At 42.2% G+C, this 26,778-nt stretch overlaps 1 pseudogene; it reads right to left on the reverse strand.

Moving 5' to 3' along the window:
• Window positions 1-22,939: 22,939 nt before the first annotated feature.
• Window positions 22,940-23,067, reverse strand: LOC149286604 (U1 spliceosomal RNA; annotated as a pseudogene).
• Window positions 23,068-26,778: the final 3,711 nt, after the last annotated feature.

Genomic DNA, 26,778 nt, shown 5'->3' on the forward strand with positions numbered 1-26,778 from the left:
GCTTTGACGGCAGACAGATGGGGAGGGATAGGATCTGGAATGCTTTAATAGGGAGTAGTGGGTAGTAAAGGGATCTACCGTTTGGTGCCCTCTACTGGCGTGTTCCAATAGAGCTGGTACTTAACTGTCTATATATTAGAAAACCACTGGGGCGGGTGGGAGAGGGGCAGGGAGGGCGGGCGAAAAATCCCAGTTGATTGTGGGGAACATGAAGGTGGGTATTGCAAGTTGTGAGGGCTGTAATAGAGAGTGTTAAATAGTTTTAAAGTGGACGGGGGCAGTAAGAGGGCAGATATAGGAGATAAGGGGTTAGTGGAGCAGGAAGATAGAAAGTAAAATATAACACACTTAAGTAGTGACAGGCATGACATAAATTTTACCAAATAAAAACAAATAAAACAATCAGTGGAAAAATGCTGCAATGACTACATGATCTGTATTGCTACCTAACACTGTATGGTATTTTAGGTTTGCCATCTCCACAAGGCATATTACGGTTAACAGGGAGTTTGTACAAACAGGGTAATAAGTAGACTTGTGCATTCGTCTTCGTGCGAACATGAAAACGAACACGAAGAGTGTGTTTTCGTGTTCGTTCCGAAGACACGCCGAAGAGAAGACAGCGGTGGTAAAACGTAGGCGAAGACGAAGACACGCACCACGAAGATCTTCGTGATCGTCTTCATCTACCAGTTCCCCCCCCCTTCTAACTTACCTTGGCATTGTGGCAGTTCACGGAAGTGGAAATCCGCAGGTTCGCCGTCACGGGTTACAGGGCAGTGCGAATGAGCCTATTGGTCGCCTACAGTGACCTCCTCTGGCATCAACCAATTGATTGATGCCAGAGGAAGACCCTGCAGGTGACAAATAGGCTCACTCGCACGGTCTTTGTAACCCCTGACAGCGAACCTATGGATTTCCGCTCCCGTTAACCCCTTTGATGCTGCGTTAGATAACGGGAGCGGAAATCCGTAGGTTAAAGGGCCGTGCAACCGACCAATAGGCTCACTCGCACGGCCCCTTAACCCCTTAAGGTGCAACAATTGCACCAGGAGCCTAAAAGTCTGTACGAGCGACCAACAGAGTCGCTCGTACAGACTTTTAAAACCCCAATGCTGCAACTTACCCTGCAGATCCCACTGGTCTCCCTGTTCTATCAGTTAAATGTCCGTACGAGTGACTTTATTGGTCGTTCGTACGGACATTTAACTGATAGAACAGGGAGACCAGTGGGATCTGCAGGGTAAGTTACAGCACCAGGAGCCTAAAAGTCTGTATGAGCGACCAACAGAGTCGCTCGTACAGACTTTTAAAACCCCATTGCTGCAACTTACCCTGCAGATCCCACTGGTCTCCCTGTTCTATCAGTTAAATTTCCGTACAAGCGACTTTATTGGTCGTTCGTACGGACATTTAACTGATAGAACAGGGAGACCAATGGCATCTGCCGGACAAGTTACGGCACCAGGAGTTTAACAGTCTGTACGAGCGACCCTATTGGTCGCCAGCAGGGGGCTCGTCTGCCATCAACCACTGGCAGACGAGCCCCCTGCTGACGACCAATAGAGTTTCTCATACGGATATTTAAACACCTGGCACCAGAGCTGCTGCGGTACGCGTTAACCCCGTATTAACCCCTTAACCGGAGAAAACGAAGAAAAACCGAACACGAAGAATGTCCACGAATATTCGCCCGAAGTGAAGACAGGGACAGGCGAATATTCGCGGAATACGAATATTTCCCCCCCCCCCGAAGACGAGCACGAAGACGAACACGAAGAGCCCCCTGGTGCCCAAGTCTAGTAATAAGATAGAAGAGGGAGTGTTAAAGGGGTAGTCTACTGTCCCATGCAGTCTAGCCAAGAAAGAATGCATATTAAAGTACTTTTATATGTGATCATCAAACCGGTTACAATTAAAGGATTGAAATTTAGGAACAAAGAACTCAATGAGCCAGTACTGGAGCTGGCTTGATGAGGAGTATACCACAAGGGTGCAGAAAGAGGAATGTGCTTGGTTGAAGATGTTGGGGGCTGAAAAAAGGTAAATGTATTAGGGGAGTAATTTTGCAGAAAAGTGCATATTTTGTCTACCATGACCATTTAAAGAGGAGGCAAAACACAGTCATAATCTTCACTGAGGTTAGTGCTATTGCTTTTATGTGTTTAAGTGGTCACAAATACATCAACCAAGGGACATGAAGGTTATGCAACTGAAGTCTTCTCATCCTCAAAATCTATCCTTCCCTAGAACCAACAATACATTTCTTCTTTTTTCAAATTACTCTAACATAAACACTGAGTAATATCTGGCTATTTATCCTTTTTAATTTTGATGCATTCTTCCAAAAATGAGAAATGACCAACGAAGTGGCTATTACCTATTGGTAGCAATTTACATAAACATTTACCTTTTTAAAACTCGCTTAAACATTCCTTAAACACTTCCAGTGGTATGTGCTCATTGGTGCACTGAAAGGTTGGAATCACTTAACAGAATCTGCATTAATATACATGTTTTGTTATTAAACTTAAAGCGTTTATAAAAGGGCCAGGATAGACCCAAAGCTGTGCTCTGTAGTTATATTACAAAACAGTTTTGTTGTGTAAGCAAGACAGGGATTAAAAAATTGCTTGCCGTTGCAGTAACTACGAGCTTATTAGTTACAACAGCTGTTACAGATAAAGTACACTCCCCTAAATATTCAAACAATTTATACATCTACCTTAAGGCTTCATTTCCAACCACTGAGGGTAATGGCATATGTTTTTTTGTGAAGAATATCTATGGAACTTCATCTAGAACATCACACAAAACTGATTTTTTATGGCAATGCTAATGAAGTTTCAGCCAGCAGGTGAAATTTAATAAATGCTAATTCCACACTCAATCGGGTAATTTTAGGCAATTTTCAAGGGTTTTTTTTGCATTTTAATAGAATAATGGTACTGGTACGTAGAATGGATGCATGCAAACCAATACCCTTTCAACGGACACAAATTCAAACTTCAGCCTATTTTTTAAGCAGTCCTTGCTTAAATAGGAAAGTTAAGGTATAGGAAATATATTTTTGTATTTTCCAGCACTACTTTTTAATTTGAACTAATTAAGACAAATTATCTCTAATTTAATATGTCATTTATCATTATTAATTCACTCTATTTTACAGACTATACAATGAAAGATACAACCTTACCAAAGTTGGAAATGCTCTTCAAACCATTTATGCATAAGGAAGGTCATGACATCTTAAAAGCCATTTTGTTACACCTGTTAAAAATTGTGTGAAAACAATAAATCAGTGAGTCAAACTGTAATTAGGTGCTTTCTAGCAAACACCTAAGGATAATTACTAATAGATGATGCTGATTTAATTTATTACCTTTATTAATAACATGACAGCAGACTATAGCAACTGTGTATCAGATATTATTTAAAGTACCTTTACTTCCTCAACAACTAGAAAATGAAATGTGTCTTAATATATATCCTAAAAAATAATCTGTACAAATGTTTTCACATATATAGACTTTTAGGTATTGGATTCCAATCGTTGTAAAACCTGTAATATATTAAAAGTAACCTCTTGGACTTCCGGGAGGCGGGCCCTTGAGATGGCCGCTTTTTAGATGAGCTCCTTGAGGGCTAGCGCAATCAACATCCATCCACGCATTACACTTATAAATTTGAATCCAACTCATCACCGCTGCTGTGGACATACTACCCAGCATTGGCTCGTGGGTTCATTGGATCCGCTGCCCTCTTTCCTTTACTCCCCGGGAGCCGTGTGCGGACCGCACGTGTTAGGCCTGGAGTGAGGTGCTACCTCCACTCTGCCTTTCTGGGTCCAGCCGCATCATTAGTGCCGTTAATTTACTTACCTTCGGCCGTCTCATCCTCACAACCTGCTCTGCACCTGGGTTGGCTCCTGGACATCTACACGCCGAGGCTGTGTTCCCCCCCGCAGAGGAGTGGAGTTTTTGTACCTGGAGCGGTGAATCTTGGCCCGTGGACCGGCCTACTTTCAGGACTTCTGCGTGTCCCCGGCTGATCTGCACCGACGGCCGCGCTGCATCTGCTGCTGCTTGACTTCACATCCTGCGGCACTCGTTCTTTTGTTCCCTGGGAGCTGTGTGCGGACCGCGCGTGTTGGGCCTGGAGTGAGGCGTTGCCTCTACTCTGCCGCTTGGTTCCAGCCACGCGGTTGGAGCTGTGTCGTCTTGCTGCCTCTTGCCCATCCGTGACCCCCCCCTCGCATAGCGGAGGAGTTCTCGTGCCGTGCTGGGAGGAGTGGGCTTGGACCGGCGAACTTACCTGCTTCAGGAGGCTGTGGTACGTACCGCGGCCGTTCTCCTCCTGTGGCCTGCGCTGAGCCCGCTGTGGCCTTCGTGCCGGCCGGTGGGCCTCTACTCCTTCGTTGGCTCCTCCGCTGGTCTCCCGGGGATTGGCGCTGTCGGCCTAACCATGTCCGCGGCTGTGGATTACCGCATCCGCGGTCCCTTCGGTTGTTTCTCCACGGTTCTGCTCCGCACTACACCGTACGGCGTCGCTATTAGCGGCTGACCTCAGTCTTCGTCTAGTAGGCCCCGGCAGTGCACCTGCAAGGCTGGGCTCATTTTGTTCTTTTATTTTTTCCATTTTGGGGTTTTTGTTCTTTCACCGGCTATTAGTTAGTGGCGGGTTCGGGTGGGTTGTAGTTAGGTTGGGAGGGTAGGGAAGGGTTTTGGGTCCGTCATTAGTTAGGTAGGGGTTCAGGGTGGGTTATAGTTAGGTTGGGTGGTTGGGGTTCGGTTTGGGAAGGGTGTGCATCACAAGGCAAGTGGGACTGCGACGAGCTTCCAGTGTCCAGGATCACATTTTGGTTGACTGCTCCTGCTCTGCTTTACTGACATTTCTGGCACTTAGTTAGATTTGGGGGAAGGTTGGGCTCTAGTTAGGTGGGGTGGTAGGGTATGGGTTTTTTCTTTCTTCTTTTTGGGGGTTGTGTTTATTTCCTTTTATCTGTGGTCGCCGTGTTGAGACCACTGCTTCGGTGGTCTACTGTGCTGTGTACATACCTGTTCTGCTACTTTATGTTATCAAAGGATCTGTGACCAGGTTTTACTTTCTGTGTCTACCCCCATACTCTTCTTTTCTTCTCTTTTCTCTCTTCCTTGTGCTGCCCTGTTTTCTTTTTCTTTGGGGGGTGAGTTCCTCACGGCCCCTTGTCTACACATGGAAAAATATATGGATCCTCCATCTAAGTCATCCACCAGGCAAAGCAAGGCAAGAGATAAGTCTACAGCGACCTTCAAGGGCCTCCTCCTGGGTCAGGCTCTACTGTAGCGGAGGGGCCCTCCGTGTCTATTGCCTCCTCCAAAGATCCACTGACAGCTCAAGACCTTGTTGGTGTTATATCTCCACTCCTGGATTCAAAGCTTGAGAAGCTGTCTGACTCCATCAATGCCGTTCTTGCTGAGTTGGTCTCTCAGGGACAGAGGATCACTTCTCTGGAATCCAGGGTCTCTGAAATAGAGGACGGGACCGCTTCCATGTCTGCCTCTCTCCGCTCACAAGATCGTCTGATCACGTCCTTACAAGACCGTATTGACGATCTTGAAAACCGTAGTAGACGTAACAACATACATTTGGTTGGCCTGCCTGAGGAGGTTAAGGGCACAGCGCTACATGACCTTGTAACGACTTGGCTTCCCAAGTCTTTAGACCTGGTGCTTCCTCAGGGTGAATTGGTCATCGAGAGGGTACATCGTATTGGTCAACTCCCTGCGGCTGCTTCGTCTCGTCCTAGGGCGGTGATTTTTCGGGTCCTCAACTATACTGACAAGGTCAAGCTCCTGGACGCTTATAGAAAGGTCACAGCTCTTTTCTATCACAAGCACAAGCTGTTACTCTTCCAAGATTTTTCTGCTGCAGTAACGGTCAAACTACGTCAGTTCTCCGAAATTTGTACTGAACTCTATAACAAGCGAGTGAAGTTTGCTCTTCTCTATCCGGCTAAGCTCAGGATTACCCTTGGGGGGCAAGCCTATTTCTTTGACACCCCTGCGGCGGCCAAGGAATTTCTACGTGCTGATTCCAGGTCTTCTCCAGCTCCAGATGACAGTTCGGTGGTGCCTGAGGCCTCCCCCCCTCCTTCTCGCTCTCGCCCTGCTTCTTTGCCTGGTTCCTCTCCACCTGTCTCTCCTAGGGCTTGAGACTTCAGTCAGCCGTTGGTGCCTGGCTTTGTATCGTACGAGTCATCGTTTTCTACCATGCACTGTTTTGTTTGCTCTTGGTTATTGTTATTGTTTTTGGTTAATTTATTGTGTTTCTAGGCACAAAATTCCATGTGCCGAGTTCTGGTTTATGCAAAAACAAAAAAATTGGGAGAAGCATAGCTCTTTTCAAATGCTGATGTACGATTCCATTTTACGTTCTGTCTGTAAGGTGTCTGGGAGGGCTGGCTGGGACCCCCCTGGACTGACCTGTTCCGGCCTATTTTTTGTTTGGTCTCTTCCTCCGCGGGGCATCGGGTGAAAACCTGGCTCCGTTGCCATAATAGTTCTGATGCAAGCCGATACTAGGTGTGATGTGCCGTCCTCCTTGCGTATTGTGTCATGGAATGTAGAAGGTTTGAACACCCCTGTTAAGCGTAAAAAAGTTCTCACCCATCTCAAGCGTATGCGTCCGGATGTTATTTACCTCCAGGAAACCCACTAGTGTGACCCTGTCAGAAATACGCTAAAGGCGCCATGGTTGCGCGCTTGTTATTTCGCTATGTACACCAAGAAATCCAGGGGTGCCACTATCCTCCTCTCCAACAAGTTGCCTTTCGTTGTCGAATCAGAGATTGCTGACCCGGAAGGGCGATACATTATTCTTAGGGTCAAATTGTTTAAAGAATCCTTTACCTTTGTCAATTTATATGCCCCAAATTCTGACCAGTCCGCTTTTATGGCCAAAGTTTACTCGCTGTTACTGGAGATTGCGGCCCCTAATGTGATTTTGGGGGGTGATTTTAACTTAGTGGCTAATGTTGCTTTGGATGTCTCTGGCCCTTCCTCCCGCCCTCTCGGGCTCTCCTCCCTGCCCTTGCTGGATCACCTCAGTTTGCGGGATGCCTGGAGGTTTCTTAATCCAACAGACAAACAATACACGTTCTACTCCCATCCCCATAATTCGTTTTCCCGGCTGGACTATCTGTTCCTGCCTGAATTATTGCTGCATAGGTTGGAGGCTGCCCACGTGGGCCAGATAGTGATCTCTGATCACGCCCCCATCTGGATAGAGATCTCGCTAACCTCCCCATATCAGGTGTCCCGTAATTGGCGGTTTCCTAGCTACCTTTATACTTCAGATGCGTTTAAGCAATTCCTGATTGCCAAATGGAATGACTATGCTGATGATAACCATGTCCATCTTGATGACCCGGATTTATTCTGGGGTGCCTCTAAGCCAGTTCTCAGGGGCCATATTATTGCTTATGTGGTGGGACGCAGGAGAGAGGCCGAAGCTAAACTTGTCCGCCTTACGGACGATCTCTCTGTGGCGTATGCTGCTCACAAAACCCATCCTAGTCCTGATACCCTGAAAACGTATAAGGAAATCAAATCTCTCTACGATGCCTGGGTTACTGAGAAGGCACAGCTTTCCCTTAATTACACTCGCAACGCCTTTTTTCGCTGGGGGACAGGCCCGGTAACATAGTAACATAGTAACATAGTAACATAGTTCATAAGGTTGAAAAAAGACCAAAGTCCATCAAGTTCAACCTATATACATATTGTGTCCCTACTGTGTTGATCCAGAGGAAGGCAAAAAAACCCTTTTGAAGCAGATGCCAATTGCCCCATACCAGGGGGAAAATTCCTTCCCGACTCCAAATATGGCAATCAGAATAAATCCCTGGATCAACGTTCTGTCCCTATTAATCTAATATCCATAACTTGTAATATTATTGCTTTCAAGAAACACGTCCAGGCTCCTTTTGAACTCTTTTATTGAGTTTACCATTACCACTTCCTCTGGCAGAGAGTTCCATAATCTCACCGCTCTTACTGTAAAGAACCCCCGTCTGTGCTGGCGTAGAAACCTTCTTTCCTCCAACCGTAGAGGATGTCCCCTTGTTATAGATACAGTCCTGGGTATAAATAGGTCCTGGGAGTGATCTCTGTACTGTCCCCTTATATATTTATACATAGTTATTAAATCCCCCCTAACCCGTCTTTTTTCCAAACTAAATAACCCTAATTCTGATAATCTTTCTGGGTATTGTAGTCCTCCCATTCCCCTTATTACTCTGGTTGCCCGTCTTTGAACCCTCTCCAGCTCCACTTTATCTTTCTTGTACACTGGTGCCCAGTACTGTACACAGTATTCCATGTGTGGTCTGACTAGTGACTTGTACAGTGGTAGAATTATTTCCTTGTCGTGGGCATCTATGCCCCTTTTGATGCACCCCATGATTTTATTTGCCTTAGCAGCAGCTGCCTGACACTGGTCGCTACAGGTAAATTTACTGTTAACTAAAAGTCCTTTTCCATGTCAGTCGTCCCCAGTGTTTTCCCATTTAATACATATTCCCAGCCTGGATTTTTCTTCCCCATGTGCATAACCTTACATTTATCTGTGTTGAACCTCATCTGCCACATCCCAGCCCAAGCCTCCAACCTATGCAGATCCATTTGTAATCGTGCACTGTCCTCTATTGTGTTAACCACGTTACAGAGCTTAGTATCGTCTGCAAAGATTGATACTTTACTATACAATCCCTCTACAAGGTCATTAATAAATATATTAAAAAGAATAGGACCCAAAACTGACCCCTGTGGTACCCCACTAGCAACAGTAACCCACTCAGAGTATGTACCATTAATAACCACCCTCTGTTTCCTATCACTGAGCCAGTTACTTACCCACATACACACATTCTCCCCCAGCCCAAGCATTCTCATTTTATGTACCAGCCTTTTATGTGGCACCGTATCAAATGCTTTATAAAAATCAAGATATACGACATCCAGGGATTCACCCCGATCCAGTCTTGAGCTCACCTCCTCATAAAAGCTGATCAGGTTAGTTTGACAGGACCGATCCCTTGTAAACCCATGCTGATATGGAGTCATACACTTATTTTCATTGAGATACTCCAAAATAGCATCTCTTAGGAAACCCTCAAACAGTTTACACACAACAGAATTTAAACTAACAGGCCTATAATTCCCCGGGTCACTTTTTGTCCCCTTTTTGAATATTGGCACAACATTTGCTATGCGCCAGTCCTGGGGCACAGACCCTGTCACTATAGAGTCCTTGAATATTAGAAATAGGGGTCTGTCTATTACATTACTTAACTCCCTTAGAACGCGGGGGTGAATGCCATCTGGACCTTTATATAGTTAAAGAACATTTTGGGGTTTGTCTTACTCTCTTTGGCAATGAGTCTTTCTGTCTCCACTTTTGCTGCTTTTATCTGATTTTTACATATTTTATTTTTTTCCCGATAGCTTTTTAGTGCTTCCTCACTGCCTTCCTGTTTTAGTAGCTTAAATGCCTTTTTTTTTGCCATTTATTACCCCCTTTACATTTTTATTTATCCACATTGGTTTTCTCTTGTTCCTGACTCTGTTATTCCCATACGGTATGTACCTTTCACAGTGAGAATTTAAGATATCCTTAAAAATCTCCCATTGAGTGTCTGTACTCTTGTTTTTGAGGACATTTTCCCAATTTACAGTGTTAAGGGCTTCTCTTAGTTGATCAAACTTTGCCTTTCTAAAGTTCATAGTTCTTGTGGCTCCTCTAAGAGTTCCCTTATTGAAGGACAAGTTATAATGTATCATATTGCTCTTGGGCAATCTTATCCGCCACTCTAAATTTAAATATCATAGTGTAACTCAGCTTCGTGATGGTTCTCAATCGGTCGTGACTGAACCAGACAAAATCACGTGACTATTTGCTGACTATTTTGAGGCTTTTTATTCCCCTGAATCCAATGATCCTGATATGATGCTTCACCTGTTTCGCCAGGCTGGTATTCCTAAACTGACGCCTGAAGATCGAGAACGTTTGGTTACGCCTTTCACCCCCTCCGAAATTGCGGCTGCCATAAAGTCCCTCCCTAACGGTAAATCCCCGGGACCAGATGGCCTGGGTGCCGAATATTATAAATTACTTTCTACTTATTTACCGACACATCTTACTGATGTTTTTAATGGATTTCTACAGGGAAAGATACCCCCGAAGGAGTTTACGGCTTCCCGCATTATAGTTATTCCGAAACCCAACAGGGACCCTGCTTTGCTGTCCTCTTATCGCCCCATCTCCCTGCTGAACCAGGATCTTAAACTTTATGCTAAAATCATGGCTTCTCGACTACAACCTGTATTAATGAAGCTTACCTCCCCCTCTCAAATGGGTTTTGTTAAGGGCCGCCACTCTACGCGGAATATTAGAGGACTTATTTCCGCAATTTTTACTGCTAAACTTACAGATAGTAAAGCCTCCATTGTGATTAGTTGTGATGCTTATAAGGCTTTTGACAGAATTTCCTGGCCTTATCTTGTTAGTTTCTTTAAATTCCATCATTTTGGCTTGCCCTTTATACAGATGTTTCGTGCACTGTATCATCTGCCTATGGCCCAAGTCACAGTGAATAATGTGAATTCCCGCTGGTTCTCTCTAGGCAGGGGTACTCGTCAGGGCTGTCCTCTGTCCCCACTTCTGTTTAATCTAGCACTTGAGCCCCTCATACGAATTGTTGAGCGTTCTGTTGAGCTTGAGGGTATCCGAGTCGGTGAGGTTGAGCTTAAGATCGCTGCCTTTGCTGACGATCTTCTGTTATACCTTTCCAACCCCAAAGCGCCCATGCCGTTCCTTCTTAATCTGTTTGACTGTTTTCATAAAGCCTCCAGATTTCTCATAAATAAGCTCAAAACAGAGGCGCTGCCTATTTTTCCTCAGGCTAAACGTGGCTGGGGAGGGACGTTCCCCTTCAATTGGACCCAACTTCCCTCTTTAAAATATCTGGGTCTCACTATTCCTACCAATTTGGCGCACCTCTATAAACTTAACTTTTCTCCTCTGCTGCGTCAAATGGAGGATTCTTTCAAAACGTGGTCCAAATTTAACCTCTCCTTCTTGGGACGCTGCCACTTGTACAAAATGGCCTTTTTCCCCAAACTTTTATATCCGCTCCATATGTTACCTCTTACCTTAAGGAAGAAAGATATTCAACATCATAATGCACTGCTGCGTAAATTCCTGTGGTGCAATAAAAAAGCTAGAATTTCCCTGTTTAAACTCCAACAGCCTGCTCGCAATGGGGGGGTGAATTTACCTACTCTGTTAGACTATAATTTGGCTTCTAATTATCGTTTTGCGGCTGATTGGTTGCGTGGAGGGTCTAAATTTACCAACGTGTCATTGGAACAAGGCTTGTCTCCTACCATTTCTTTGGCCTCTCTCCTGCATCTAGCTACAGTTGACCTGCCCGCGGAGGTCGTATCCAACCCGTTGCTGTATCATACTGTTAAGGCTTGGGGGCGTGTTAGGCGGCGCTTGGGCCTGGAGGTCCACTATTCTAAGTTCCTGCCTTTGATTCGTAACCCGCAATTCCAGCATGGGTGGGAGGATATTGTCTTTCGACGCCTGGCCCGGGTGGGGGGTCGCACCATTGGCGATTTTCTGGATCCACGTGGGGGTAAACTGTTGTCCTTTTTACAGCTCCAATCTAAATTCCCTACTGTTCGTGTTCACCCTATTCACTACTTTCAACTTCGTCATTATATTAATTCCCTGCTCCCTCATCTCTCTGGGGCTAATTCTAACAGTCCCTTGGACCAGGTAACGGTATTGTCCCCTGCCATACTGCTCAAGACATCTACTATCTATAGTCTGCTCCGGCCTGTCCTCGATTGGGAGTCTCACGGCGCAGGTCTTCCCTCTTGGAGGGCTGACTTTCCAAACCTACCTCCGAGCCAGATTCTCCGGGCTTATATGTTCAATTCTAGGGTCCTGGTTTCTAGGGATTATAGTGAAATGTTCCTCAAGATTGTGCATAGAGCGTATGTCACCCCTAAACTTCGGTTTTTAACGGGCTTAGCGGATCACTCCCGCTGTCTAAAATGTCAATTGCCTGAGGCCGATCTCACGCATGGCTTGTGGTCTTGCAGTTCTATTGCCCTATTTTGGGATGCCCTACAAACATATATCAACGACACTCTGGGCATTCGCTTTACCATCTCTGCTGAATGGGCTATTTTTGGTATATTCCCTGACCACACTCCCCCACCTGTAGCGAGGGCTAAATTTCTCTTGCTTATACTTTCCGCAGTGGCAAAACGGGCAATACTGTCCCAATGGATTGCTCCTCAACCTCCGTTGCTTCCTCTGGTTCTGTCGCGACTGCAATTTTTGTTCCATATGGACTGGCTTGAGGCTGTCCTTCATAAGGAAAGCAAAGTTAAATATCTTTTCGGTCGCTGGTCCCCATATATCGCAACTTTAGATAACGCCACCAGGTTGTCCCTGTTTCAAACGTTCAATACCACGGAGTGGTATTGTCTTCAGGTCCTCAAAGGTATTCGCCCCATACCGGGGGTTTGATCTAGTTACGGATCACGACATATTTGTGTTGTGGCTAGGTGTTCTGTGCTTGAGGACGGGTTTTTCTAACCTGCACTGTATGTGTTTTTGGAATTGTGCATTACTTGTACCTGTATGCATCTCATCTGTCACCTTGTCTCTGTGTACCATTGTTTTGTTATATTGTATGCTTTGTCTTCTCCTTGTAATAAAGAAGTTATAAAAAAAAAAAAAAAAAGTAACCTCTTACAAATAATAGGTGAGACACTAGTGGACCTAATGTATATTCACATGACTTCCCAAGTGGACTCCTCATAAGTGGATAGTTAAGAGTTGCACTGGAGTTAAACTGGAGGGAAACGACATACCAAGTACCACTGCAGAAAACAGGTAACCCACATAAGCACTTGCTTGCTTCACCTCCATCCTTACTATGAACCTGTACATGTTACCATGTCCTCTTCCCACAAATCTTACAATTACTGCAGCCTCTGCACCCCTTGACAGCCCCACTACAATCCACATATCTCCATCCCGCCTGCTATCACCCCACCTTAGCTCATATGCTATTTGTTTTCTTCATACCCCAACACCACTAACCATTCTCAAGTGAAGGCATCCAATACCCACTTATCACAATCCAATTTTTTTATCTGTCTGTATCCTACTCCTTCTGTGATCAGGTGACATTGAACGTAACCCTGGCCCCACCATCTCCACCTTCCTCCGCCCCTGCACCTTGCGAACTGACACAAACTACCGCAGTCTCTCCAATCTTAAATCAGTCCACTGTAACCCGGCACCCCTTTATCCTGTGCCCTCTGGAATGCACGCTGTGTTTGCAATAAACTAACTGCTGTCCATGACCTTTTCATCTCTAACCACTTTAGTCTTCTAACACTCATGGAAACATGGCTGACACCCTCAGACACTACCTCTCCTGCTGCTCTCCCCCTCTCCTCCTAAAAATCTCCATTAATAAAGCAGTCTAATCCTACTCACAAGGGCAGAACCAAAATGCAAGGCACTTTTTTCTGCACCAGTGAACCAACAATTCCAGGCATACATTTCAGCCTTCATGGACCTTGTCAATGGGGTGTGGTTGGTGTCCCTTTACTAGCAAGCAGTTACACAAAAGAACCCCAAAAGATTTCCAAAGGGAGGAATTGCATACAAAAATGTACCAACTCAACCTAGAAATTTGTCTCACATTTTGGTCCTGGACCGCCCTTGTAGGGGGATAACATTGATATATTGATGTAAACTTTTCCTTTAAGTATGGATGCATTATACAGCAGTCTATTAAGTCATAGCCCCTTCTCAGTTGAGCTGGTTTCATACCTTTTTGTAAGCACACTGATCAGCCATAATGTTATGATCACTGAGAGGTGAAATGAAGAACACTGATAATCTTCTTATCATGGCATATGTCTTTGGGTGGGAAATATTAGGCAGCAGTTGAACATTTCGTTCTCAAAGTTGATGGCTAGGGAAAAAGTGTGGTGGCTAGACGACTGGGTCAGAGTGTCAGGAACTTACCGTTCACCCCCGCCGTCCGCGTGTGTCCTCGCCTGGCGGGGACCCCGTTGGCTGTCGGCGTCTTCATCCGCGTGTGTCCTCGCCCGGCGGGGACATCGCTGGACTCCGGTGTCTTCATCCGCGGCCCACGCGGTCGCATACCACGCGGCTGCGGACCACATCCATGGAGGATAGGCCCCATCCCCGACCACTCCTACGGCGCACGCCGTCTAGGGCGGACGCCAGAAGGAGAGTGACAGCGGGGAGGCGTGTCCTGCGGTCCAGTGACGCAGGTGGGCAGGCAGAGAGGCGGGACAAAGAGGTGACGGACAGTCACCATTAATATGGTATATTGGGGAAGGAGGGCTTATGGGAGGAGTCAGTCTTTAGCGGGCTATTTAAACCTGCAGCCCTGTACATTCATTACTTGATTGTTCTGGTTACCTGCTATAGCCCTCTCCCTTATTGCTGGACACTTGTTTATTGGATTCTACGGACTTTGACCTTGGTTTGATTATATGGACTTTGCTGATTCTCTCTACCCCTGACTGCGGATTGCTTAACGGTACTGCTTTTTGCCTATTCCTTTTTGCTTCAGTAAATAAATCATTGCTGTTGCATTATCTACCGGTTTTGTGTCTGCTGCTTCACCTGGTGTCTTTCTGCGCCGTGCTCCAACCGCACAAACCTTACACAGAGCATCTCCAAAACTGCAGCTCTTGTGGGGTGTTCCTGGTCTGCATTGGTCAGTACCTATGAAAAGTGGTCTAAAGGGTCATGGGCAGCCAAGGCTCATTGATGCACGTGGGGACGAAGGCTGGCCCATGTGGTCAAATCTAACGGAGAAGCTACTGTAGCTCAAATTGCTGATAAAGTTAATGCTGGTGTCAGAACACACAGTGCATCTCAGTTTGTTGTGTATGGGGATGCGTAGCCTCAGACCAGTCAATAGGCAGGTGAGCACACGAACTGGACCACAGAGCAATGTAAGAAGGTGGCCTGGTCTGATGAATCACATTTTCCTTTACATCACGAAGATGTCCGGGTGCGTGTGCGCCGCTTACCTGGAGAACACATGGCACCAGGATGCCTATGTTCTGCTGGAAAACCTTGGGTCCTGTCATTCATGTTGGTGTTACTTTGACATGTGCCACCTACCTAAGCATTGTTACAGACCATGTACACCCTTTCATGTACACAGTATTCCCTGACGGCATCGGCCTCCATTAGCAGGATAATGCACCCTACCACAAAAATGGTTCAAGAATGGTTTGAGAAACACAACAATGAGTTCAAGGTGTTGACTGGCCTCCAAATTCCCTAGATCCAATCGAGCATCTGTGGGATTGTGACAGAATGACCTGTCATACAGGGCCCCAAGGTACTCAGAGATGGCTCCAGCCTGGCTGTCAAACAAAGATAGCACAGGTAGAAACTCCATTGTTTAACTAATCCCATCAATAGGATTTCTGCCAGGGGAATTGAAGGTTGGGTTTGTCACGGACTGGGTCCAAGCTGATGGCAGAAGGACCCAGCGCGCCCGATGGTTGTTTGCAAGAGTCTCGATGCAGCAGTGGAGTCTGGGGCAGGGCCTGGTGCAGGGTGACCACACTCACCCAGGCGTTGAGCACCTAGGAAGTGCAGCCAAACACCAGCGCCCTGATATGGCAGCAGATGTAGTCCAGAATAAAACGAATCCTGCAGGCACCCAGGAGCAGGCATGAAGCATATCACACGGATCACGAGCAGGATGCTGCAGGCTGGGAGAATGAAGGCTAAGCAAAGGGTTAATGTAGCAGACAGATAACACAGCAAAGGAAAGGGAGACCAGGCAAGAAACATGATATAGAATATACATGAGAAGTGGCTAGAAACAAGATATGAATAGAGCAAAATATAAACAGGCACTAGACGAGGAATAAACATAACTAGACAAGACATACATAGTACAGGGCACAACAAAGGACAGGGAAGAAGGCAAGGAACACAGGGGAAGGAGTGAGGAGCCGGAACCCTCGGACGCTTCTCCTATAAGCAAGGATAGGACATGTTAACAGGGACATGGGGAGAGGAGAGAGGAACCGGAATCCTCAGATGATTCAAGGAAGAAGGGCAAAGGTACATAAAGACACACAAACATGACTACAGAAACTAGCCTAGGACTACAAGATAACTATTGGAGATTTCGTCACATGATATGGCCATAGTATGCTTAGCCCACCACTACGCCAAAGTACTCCAATGACGGTGGGTCCTAACGCTAATCCCTGCTGACAAGATACAAAACAAACCACACATGTAAACCAAACACAGCACAGAGACATACCTTAGACTGCAGACTGCAGACTGCAGACTGAGACAAACAGAACACAGGTGGGGCAAACCTAATAAAGGAAGCAGAGCTGAAGCAAAGAGTCGGAGCAGAAGCAAGGAATGGAAAATAGAACAAAGCAAAAGGAAATCCAGGAATGGATCAAAGCAAAGCAGAGAAACTAAAGCAGGACAGATATGCAGCTCCGCAGCCTGGGCAGACCGTGACAGGGTTGAATACATGTATCTGTTAATTTATGTTAATGCAATGTTTTACAACAATAAACTGTTCATTCCTTCTGTACTAAATTCAACGTAGTTGTGTCTACTTATTGGGCACACATAGCAGGGTTCCAATGTGTGCATGTTTACAACAATAAACTGTTCATTCCTGCTGTACTAAATTCAAGATAGTTGTGTCTACTTATTGGGCACACATAGCAGGGTTCCAATGTGTGCATGTTGATGGAGAATCCAAAGTCAACAATCCAATGTAACAGGCCAACAAGGGTGAACCTAGGGTTAGTGGCACCCTTGTGCAGTATTGACCACGCCTGTAATTAATACACAAAGACATAGTTACATGCACACTTGTTCCAACACCAAATAATTCTAATACCATACACTTATAAATGCACCCTATCTTGTTCTCTCTCCTCCTCTAACCCTTGTCAGTCTAACACCATACGCTGACAAACACACTTATGCTAACACTATACACCCATATATACGCGTGCTGATATCAAATACTAAGAGAAGCTTATGGTAACACTATACACCAACATATAACCACTCTAACCAAATATGTTGACACATACATGGTAAAAGTATACACTAACTCACACAATAAAAAACCCTTCAGGAACACACTCACATGCTAACACCATACAGGAACACAGGCACATTCTAACAGCACACAGTACACACACTCACACAATACCATGCGCTAACACACAACTTTACTGCCACACAATTACACACACACAGACTCACACACTATATATTTAACCATGTACACACCCTCCCATCATCCATGCAGCTATCCCTTCCTCTTACCTCACATGGATCCCTTTTTTCACTAAAGCTCTCACTCCTGAGCTGCCTCTCTACTACTGCAGGGTCACGTAAGGCGCATTGCTTGATTCCACCGGGTGCCTCGGTTACCAGGCTCATGGGTGCCCCTGGAGTTCAACACTAAACATTTCATGGCTGACAAGTCTGCAGTGATTAATTTAATGTAAAAATGACATGGGTTTATTTAGTACATGCAACTGTAAAATACAGGATTCACATAATGTGATAGACCCACTCAAAGTGTGTGTTACTTAATACCTGTAATCATATTAGGCAAAACCATTAAGACAAACAGCTAAAAGGTCTTTGGGTGGGGTAGAATCAGCATCATAGGTGGTACAGGAAAAAGAAAACTGTTTCTAAAATGGCTAGGGCACTGGAAGGTCCTTTGTATAAATTCTAAGAACTTCTGAATTCCTTGATGATCGGCACTAGATTATCTTGATAATATGGTAGACCTAAAGGGTTCCATAAAATTTGTTTTAATTTTGTCAGTGATAAAGATTATTATTACTATTTACAGTTACAGAAAAGAAAATGTTCCTTTTGCTTCTGAGACGCATAAATCTCTTGTTTTTTTTTTAAAGCATTAACCACCTATAGAGGGCATAAACCACACTATATGTTATAGTCTCAGTAAGATACAAGGCATTAACTGGGATAGACCTCAAAAGCGGGAAACAAGTGTGCTTAAGGCAAATTACACTGCATTTAGCATACTTAACACAGGAAATTGCAGAAACAATGCAATTACCAACTTTGGTATTAGCAGAAATACAAAAGACGATTAGTACAATGTATAATCATAAACATATTCATAGAACAAACACAGTTTGACAAAAAAAATGACCAGAATTAACATGGTTTTGATGTGTTCTAAATTATAATTTTGTCTCAGATTATTTTCCATGTATATCAAAGCAGCAATACATCACAATCTGTACTCTCTTTAGACTATGGGAATTAAACTGAATTGGCTGGGTTGGCTGAATTCACCTTATGGAAAAAAATTAAAAGGGTATTTTTTAAAATTACATCGTCCATTGCAGGAAATAAAGTTTCCTTTGCATAAACACAGTAAATTGTGAAAATAACACATGGCTTTGTGTTACCTCTGTCGAGGTCAAGCTTAGTTGACATCTTATACTTTCGTTTTTAGTATCAGGTATGTTACATAACAAAAACTTACCATGCTTTATTTCATAATATTTGTTGAAAGCATATAATATCAGTGGTTTTCTGACAAGGAAAAAAGTTTTTCTCCATGCTGATCCACTTGTTGCCAAAGTAGTTACTGAAACGAAACTGCCACAGAGAGATGGCTGGCATGTAGTAATTCATGACCTTGATATTGTCAACCTTGGCCCTATTCCCCAATAAAAACACAATAGACACCATATGCAAATACATTATATTTATTTATATATTTGGATAAATTTGGCCACAGTCAATAATTAAAATATTCTCCCCAACCATGACACCCATCACATCATATTTATTAATACGTGTCTCATATGTCATCATAATTGGACTACAAAACTTTGGGTAACAGCCAACCATAGTAACGACAAGTAAAGTATAACGGCTGGTAAGGGCATAACCACGCCACATCACCTGTAGAGGCTGGTGGCGTCCAAAGCCCAGCAGCCACACACCAACAAACATACCAGAATGTGTGCCCAGAATGTGCTTGCGCCCTTTGGCTTGTGCACCATGAGTACTACCATACCTTAGACAGTTGCTTCCAGCACCATACTAGCCAATCACATTTTAATAATAACCATGAATTTAAAACACTAACCACCACATATCTAATCGGAGAGTAAGATACCAGTCCAAAAGACAGAAGGGAGGGTGGGAATTTCATCTTCAAAAACCCCCAAAAGTATGTCAGTGTAAATTCCCTTAATATATAGCCTAACTTAATATATAGCCTGTGCCCTCCCCTTCTTCCTGTAACTGCATATTCAAATGTGGGAGCAAATGTTCATCAGGATTCCCAGAAGTCATAAAAGATGATAGTAGCAACTATTTTAGTTGCATGGGGTACTCCTTGTTCCTCACCCCGGTTATGTTGACCCTTCACCAATCACATACTCCAGGACTGGTCTCATTCCTTGGTGTGCATGATTAAACCAGACTTAATATTCATATTAATAGTATTAACTACATGAATGATATTTCTATTTTATGCAGTGTATGGAAGTAGATAGATAACAATGATATATATATACACTCACTGGCCACTTTATTGGGTACCCCTTGCTAGTACTGGGTTGGACCCCCTTTTGTCTTCAGAACTTCCTTCATTCTTCTTGGCATACTTTCTACAAGGTGCTGAAAACATTCCCCAATGATTTTGGTCCATATGGACATGAAGGCATCACACAGTTACTGTAGATTTCTTGGCTGCACATTCGTGCTGCAAATCTCCTGTTCCACCACATCCCAAAGGTGCTCTATTGGATTGAGATCTGGTGACTGTGGAGGCCATTGGAGTACAGTTAACTCATTGTCATGTTTAAGAAACCAGTTTGAGATGATGTGAGCTTTGTGACATGGTGCATTATTCTGCTGGAAGTAGACATCAGAAGGTGAGTACACTGTAGTAATAAAGGGTTGAACATGGTCAGCAACAATACTCAGGTAGGCTGTTTAAATGGTGCTCTATTGATACTAAGGGGCCCGAAGTGTGCCAAGAAAATGTCCCCACAACATTACACCACCAGCCTGAACCGTTGATACAAGGCAGGATGGACCCATGCTTTCATGTTATTTACGTCAAATGCTGACCCTCACATCTGAATGTCACGGCAGGAATCAAGACTCATCAGACCAGGCAATGTACCTCCAGTCTTTCGCTGCTGTAGCCTATCTGCTTCAAGGTTCAACGTGTTGTGCGTTCAGAGATGGTATTCTGCATACCTTGATTGTAATGAGTGGTTTTTTTGAGTTACTGTTGCCTTTCTGTCATCTTGAACCAGTCTCCTCTGACCTCTGACATCAACAAGGCATTTTCGTCCACACAAGAGGCGCTCACTGGATAATTTCTCTTTTTCGGACTGTTCTCTGCACCCTAGAGATGGTTGTGCTTGAAAATCCCAGTAGAGCAGCAGTTTCTGAAATACTCAGACCAGCCCATCTGGCACTAACAACCATGCCACATTCAAAGTCACGTAAATCCTCTTTCATTCTGATACTCGGTTTCAACTTCAGCAAGTTGTCTTGACCACGTCTACATGCCTAAATGCATTAAGTTACTGCCATGTGATTGGCTGATTAGCTATTTGTGTTAACAAGCAATTGAACAGGTGTACCTGATAAAGTGACCAGTCAGTGTATATGTAAATACTTATATAAAGCATATATATATATATATATATATATAGATATATATACATATATATATTAATATAAGAAGATTATTTGCTTCTGGATTTTTTTTATTTTGTAATCTGTGATAAAGGAGAGTTGTTTTGTCAACACTAAAGGATAGAAAATATCACTGATATTTGAAAATAATATTGTATTTTTCCATTAAATCTGGTGGCTGCTCTATCCATTTTTACATTATCCACATCATTAGATATGTGATCTGGAATACATTTAAATCCTTAGCACAAATGAACAAAATATCATGCCTTATTTGAAGCTCATATAAGATGACCATAACAGAAAATTAATTTATCGCTAAGGGCAGAATGGCTGTGCAGTCCCAGTGTGTTAACTGCATGTACTATTAACACTATGCATGCTAAATCAGCATGAAATCAAAGCACTGGCAATAAATTGAACATTAATACTTCCATATGTACTTCATGTGTAGATCTTCAGGATCTTGTATTTTCCTTTTTTCTGGAATGTTTAATGTTGAGTAAGGATGAGTTGTTTTAGCTAATATAAAGTATTGGGTACTTCTATGCCAAGCCTAGGCTTGCAACTTTTATCATGGAAGGCAAGCCCACCCAAATGGGCCGATAACTAGGAAGCCTAATATATATATATATATATATATATATATATATATATATGGATTTTGCAAACATTACTAATGTAAAGTAACATTTACAAAGGTAAGCCTTACACATTGACCGTATGGACATGTTACTAAATCTATAATAGAAGAACAGAAAGGGCCCAATCAGAGTATAAATGTTTACTAAAGTCAGTTTTATACTAAAAACCCTAAAGGTTATATATGGAACTGCATGTCCTGCCTTTTATCAAAGTGTGTAGTGTATTTAACCTGAATATTTACACTTTAAACTGTTCTCTGAAACCTACTATTGAAAATTTAAGAAATTGGCCATGGAAATGTTAAAAATGTAAATAAACAATGGCAGCATGGTCAAACGATGTACGTCAAATGTAACTTTTAAAAGGCCCTGCACAACAGGTTTGTTTTAGGAAAATAGACATGTTTTTCTGGCCTTCTAAAAAACTTTACAGAATTAATGCAATCAACCGTACCCCACTGACAAGGTCAATAAAGGCTGAAACATACATCTGTGGCACTATGTGGTAGCATATTTTTAGAACATCCTGTTATATTTTTCTCAAAAACACAAAACAGAAGTCAGTAAAATGTTACTTTTTTCTTTTTCCCCCTTTTCCGATCTACTTCTTTATTTGATTCAATAACATCTCCCACTCATCTTTCTATTTTAGCTCGTCTTTCTCTTTTTTACTTCTCTCTTTGGAAGTGGGGGTTGGCTTCTCTACTTCAATGCTGTAAGAGGTGGGAAAAGGGGTAATTAAATAAACTGTTGCACATAAGTAAACAGACCATAATAAAACATAGATTGGGTTTTCCTAAAAGCACCAAGATACTTAAAGATCAAGACACTTTAATGGCCATATGCATAATTTCAAATCTGCAGACACACAGTCTTCACATTTGGCAAAGTCGAAAATTCCATTTCTACAGGAAGAGCCTACATTTCTTAACGATCTTCTATCAAGACTACTGCTTATTATTGTCCACTTCTAAAAATGGCTCCAATACTTCATATCTATCATTCAACTCTAACTATAGTGGTTGGACAATTGTGATATAAACATGGAATTTTTTGTCTGTCCTCCACTAAATGTATACAACATTTTCACTAAAGAATCTTATAAATAAATATTAGAACTACTATATACAGTAATAGTAAGTGACACTTAAGTTAACACAAGAGGATTTTATTGCTTTTTTTAAACACTAAGATATATGACCTAAACAGGGTTTATTAAACTTTCATTTCTCATTACTCTTGTTCTACATTATTGAAATGAGACAAACATAGCAAAGGATGCTGAATATGATAATGATATTATTATTTTTCTTCTTTTCTAGAATACCACATTGAATACACTCATTGTAAGAGTATATAACAGCTAATTTACACTAACAGTGATCTATAAACACAAAATAGGTATTTTCCCATTTTTTTTATTAAACACTAATATTTATTTATTTATTTATTAATTTTTTTATGCAGTCGAGTTTCCCGCATTTGGGGAAATCGCAGGGGTCAGCACAACCGGAGTGCAATGGCTGAGCCTCACCCTGGGAGAACCCCCTTCGTGATCAGGGTATCTCCCCTGCCAGGTAAGTATATTTATGCTTTAACCGCTCATTACTGTGGTTCTACACAATTGAAATGAGACTTGTATATAGCAATGAATGTTAAATAAGATAATGCACTCTGAGAGGTAATTGTATTTACCACTGTTAATTTGTCTTTTTTCCTAGAATACCACATTATATACACTCATTGTAATGCTAATTAACACAAAAAGAGGTCTATAAAAGATCTATGGTCTATGAAATATGTTTGGTTTTTACCTGTATATTAATAGATAGCTATCAAATAGCACTGTTTTATTTAGAAATAATTCTTATGACAATATATAACTTTGTTACATTGTTTTGAAATTTAATTGCTAAGAGATTTCACTGTCCACAAAAAAATCTAAAGGATTGGACTCCCCTTACAAAAGATATACCCTATTTAATTTTCTTCATAAAGCAATAATTTGTGATACTGGTGAACAATTATTTATGTAAGTCAATATATATCTACCAAATTTGGCCCGGTTCAGTATCTTACAAAAATTTTGAATATGGTAGAGTGTTGTTAATACAGATTTAGATAAACAAACTTAAAACGTCATAAAAATAGTTAAAACGTGAAAAACAACCCAAAGCCTTGGATAATACTATTAAAAGATGTAACTTATTTGCTATTTGGCAAATACTTCACCCAATTGAGAGGGATTTTACACATTTCTCATGAGGTCATGTCTCCTTCTCATGAATTGATGTGGTTCTAGTAAAATTGACCATCCTCAAATGTATTAAAAAACATACTTTAGGCATGTGGTCTGACCATAGTTTTTTGAGTTATACGATACCATTTGCTACATAATGACTAGATGTTTCACTGTTACATAATTTAGAAAACATATAGAAAAGTTAACTGAATACTATTTCCAAGAGAATAAATCAGATATTATTTTCTACTGAACAATCTGGTGCGCTTTTAAATCTGAGGGCAGCACTCTGTGACCTGTATATTTCATTTTATAACCTTTTGACAGAGATTTAAAAACTCCTACACTAGATACAATTAAAATAAAAATTGAAATAAAATTTTGTCATAAGGGCAATAGATCAGACAAAATTCTGAGAAACTAAAAGTATCACGAATAATCGAATAACTTGCTTAACTGTCTCCGATAAAACATATATGGCCCCAAAAGATGTAGCTTAAGTCTTTAATAGGTTTTACCAAAAAATTAAATAGTCTTCCAGAAGACTCTGCCGAAGCCGAGATACAACAATATTTAAGACAAACAAATATCATAAAAATATTAGCAGATCAAAGAAATAGATAAAATAGACCAATAAGCAAGGAGGAAATTGCTAACACTATTGAGAAATTAGCAAAACAAAAAACACCAGGCCCAGATGGCTTTAGCAATTTATTTTAGATAATATAGAAAAATAATATCATAGACAATTTGGTTTCAATTTGAATGAGGTTGTGCAAGTAGGGACATTTTCAGATGAAATGTTAAAGGCCAATATTACATTACTAAACATCAAAAAGACTATAAAGAAGTTTCCAACAATAGCCCAATCTCCCTTATTAATGTTAATCCAAAACTTTTTCCTTCTGTATTAGTTGAGAGAATAAGGGAGATTTTGCCAGCAGTAATCCATCCTGATAAGATAGGTTTTGTACCTAGTAGAATGCCTTGTCATAACACAAAAATATTAATTAATATAATAGATGCTGCAAGAAAGAAGCAAGCCTTTGATTGGGTCGGTTGGTGCTATATGTTTCACACATACTTTAAGCTTTTGGAATTGATAGATGGATGCTTTGTGCTATTCAATCTCTCTACACTAAACCATCAGGAATAATAGTGCATATAAGTCTATGCTCTGACAGGTTTTGATTGAAAAATGGTACTAGACAGGGATGTCTTCTATTACCTATTTAACTAACTTTTAGCTCTTAATATAAGAAACAATATAAATTATTATTTATTATTTATTGTTTTATATAACGCCATCAGTTTCCATAGCGCTGTACAATATTTATGTTTTGATAGTTTACTATGATACATTACTATTTCATTGCAGCCAAAAAAAGCACACACAGATGGGATATAACGTGTCCAAAGTTTTTGAAAGGATACATCCAACATGGCTATCATAATTCTGCATGTTTCCAAGCTGAAAGGAGTAAAGGTCCCATGGATTCCAGACTGTGTTAAGCTTCTCTGTAATTCTTCAGCATCTATTTCCCCATCCTGCACAGCCACTGCTGAGAAGTAATCCCACATGGGATCACCGCCTGGATAAGACGGGTGTCCATAGTATCCGGCATTTGCAGCTGCCACTGTCTGTCCTAAAGTTTGCATGTGCTGGGTGAAGTTAACCAAGCCTCCGAACCCGGGAAGGGCCATTGTGGCGGCTATAAAGCGGCACGCGCAGAGACCGTCTGTGTGACAGCGAAGGCTCTTCGGCTTCTCAGCAATCCCAGGAAATATATTAGAGGTTTCCCAGTAAATAAGGATGATTTTAAAATATGTCTATACATAAACAATATTCTGACTACCAAAACAGATCACTTTAATTCTTTAAAACATCTTATGATGGAGACTGAACTATATAGCAAAAATCCAAACTACAAACTAAATTAAAACAAAACTGCTACCCAATTCCGCAACATGAAAAAAAACCTCAATGAGAAGATACAAAGAGAATATCACTTAAGTTGCGATAAAATTTTTTAAAATTATTTTACAATAGGTTATATAAAACGCTTGACGAGAGCACCTATAAGTGCCTAAAAAAAATGCAATTTTTTTGCTTAAGCCTCTTGTTGCCCAGCGCTTAATTTAATGTTGGCATGGAGTCATATCCTGGTTTTATATCTGCTATTGACCGGTGAATACACCGGTAACTACAACCTGCAACCTAAAGTCCAAAACGGAGGCTTGCATTTTGGTTTCACAGTGTTTATAGTAGTGTTTATCTATAATATTATCAAACTGTCCTAGTCTTATTAGACAAACTAATAAATCCATAAAAGAATGGAGACATACTAAAAACATCATGGTGGGAGAGTTAATATAATCAAATAATATGGACTACCCAAATGGACCTACTTTTTCAGAATTCTCCTCAGAATTCAGACTAGGTATGTCAGAGGACCGATGAGCCCACTTGGGCATGGTGAACCTGGCATGTCACCAAGCGTGAAGGGGTTAAAATAAACCTGAACATAAATTACAAAATCCCTGATGTGTTAGAGCGTAAAATGGTTTACTTGAATTTAACAAACTAAGAGATTAGAAGTATTTACCACCTGAAGGATATAATAATGGAAACAAATATTAAATTCTCCCCCATTTAGCTCAAAAATTATCCTCATTCTACCTGCTTGGTTAGTAGGAGGACCCCTTTCTTTTTGCTTATTTATGTCTCTCCTTTATCTCTCTCATGAGCATAGCTGGGAACTTCTGGGCTCCTGCTACCCAGAGCCTTCCCTTGCGGGACAGGGCCAGGACTGCACACCGACATCGGTGGGCGGTCCTGCTGACGTCAGTGGGCGGACCCGCTGACGTTAATGGGCTTTCCCACTGAAGTTGGGGGGGAAATGGGCGGGGAGCAGGGCGTATCAAGACCCCGCTCCCGTGACCCGGAGGATTCGGGACTTGACCCGGGACATGAGCATACCTGGGAGAGTTCCCAGGTATGCTCATGAGTTTCTTTTCTCTCCCTCGTCCTTCCCTTTCATCTTTCTCTCATCT

The sequence above is a fragment of the Sceloporus occidentalis genome, unplaced genomic scaffold (assembly GCF_023333645.1).
Source record: "Sceloporus occidentalis isolate IW3139 unplaced genomic scaffold, rSceOcc1.0.p SCAF_67, whole genome shotgun sequence".
NCBI classification, from domain to species: Eukaryota; Metazoa; Chordata; class Lepidosauria; order Squamata; family Phrynosomatidae; genus Sceloporus; species Sceloporus occidentalis.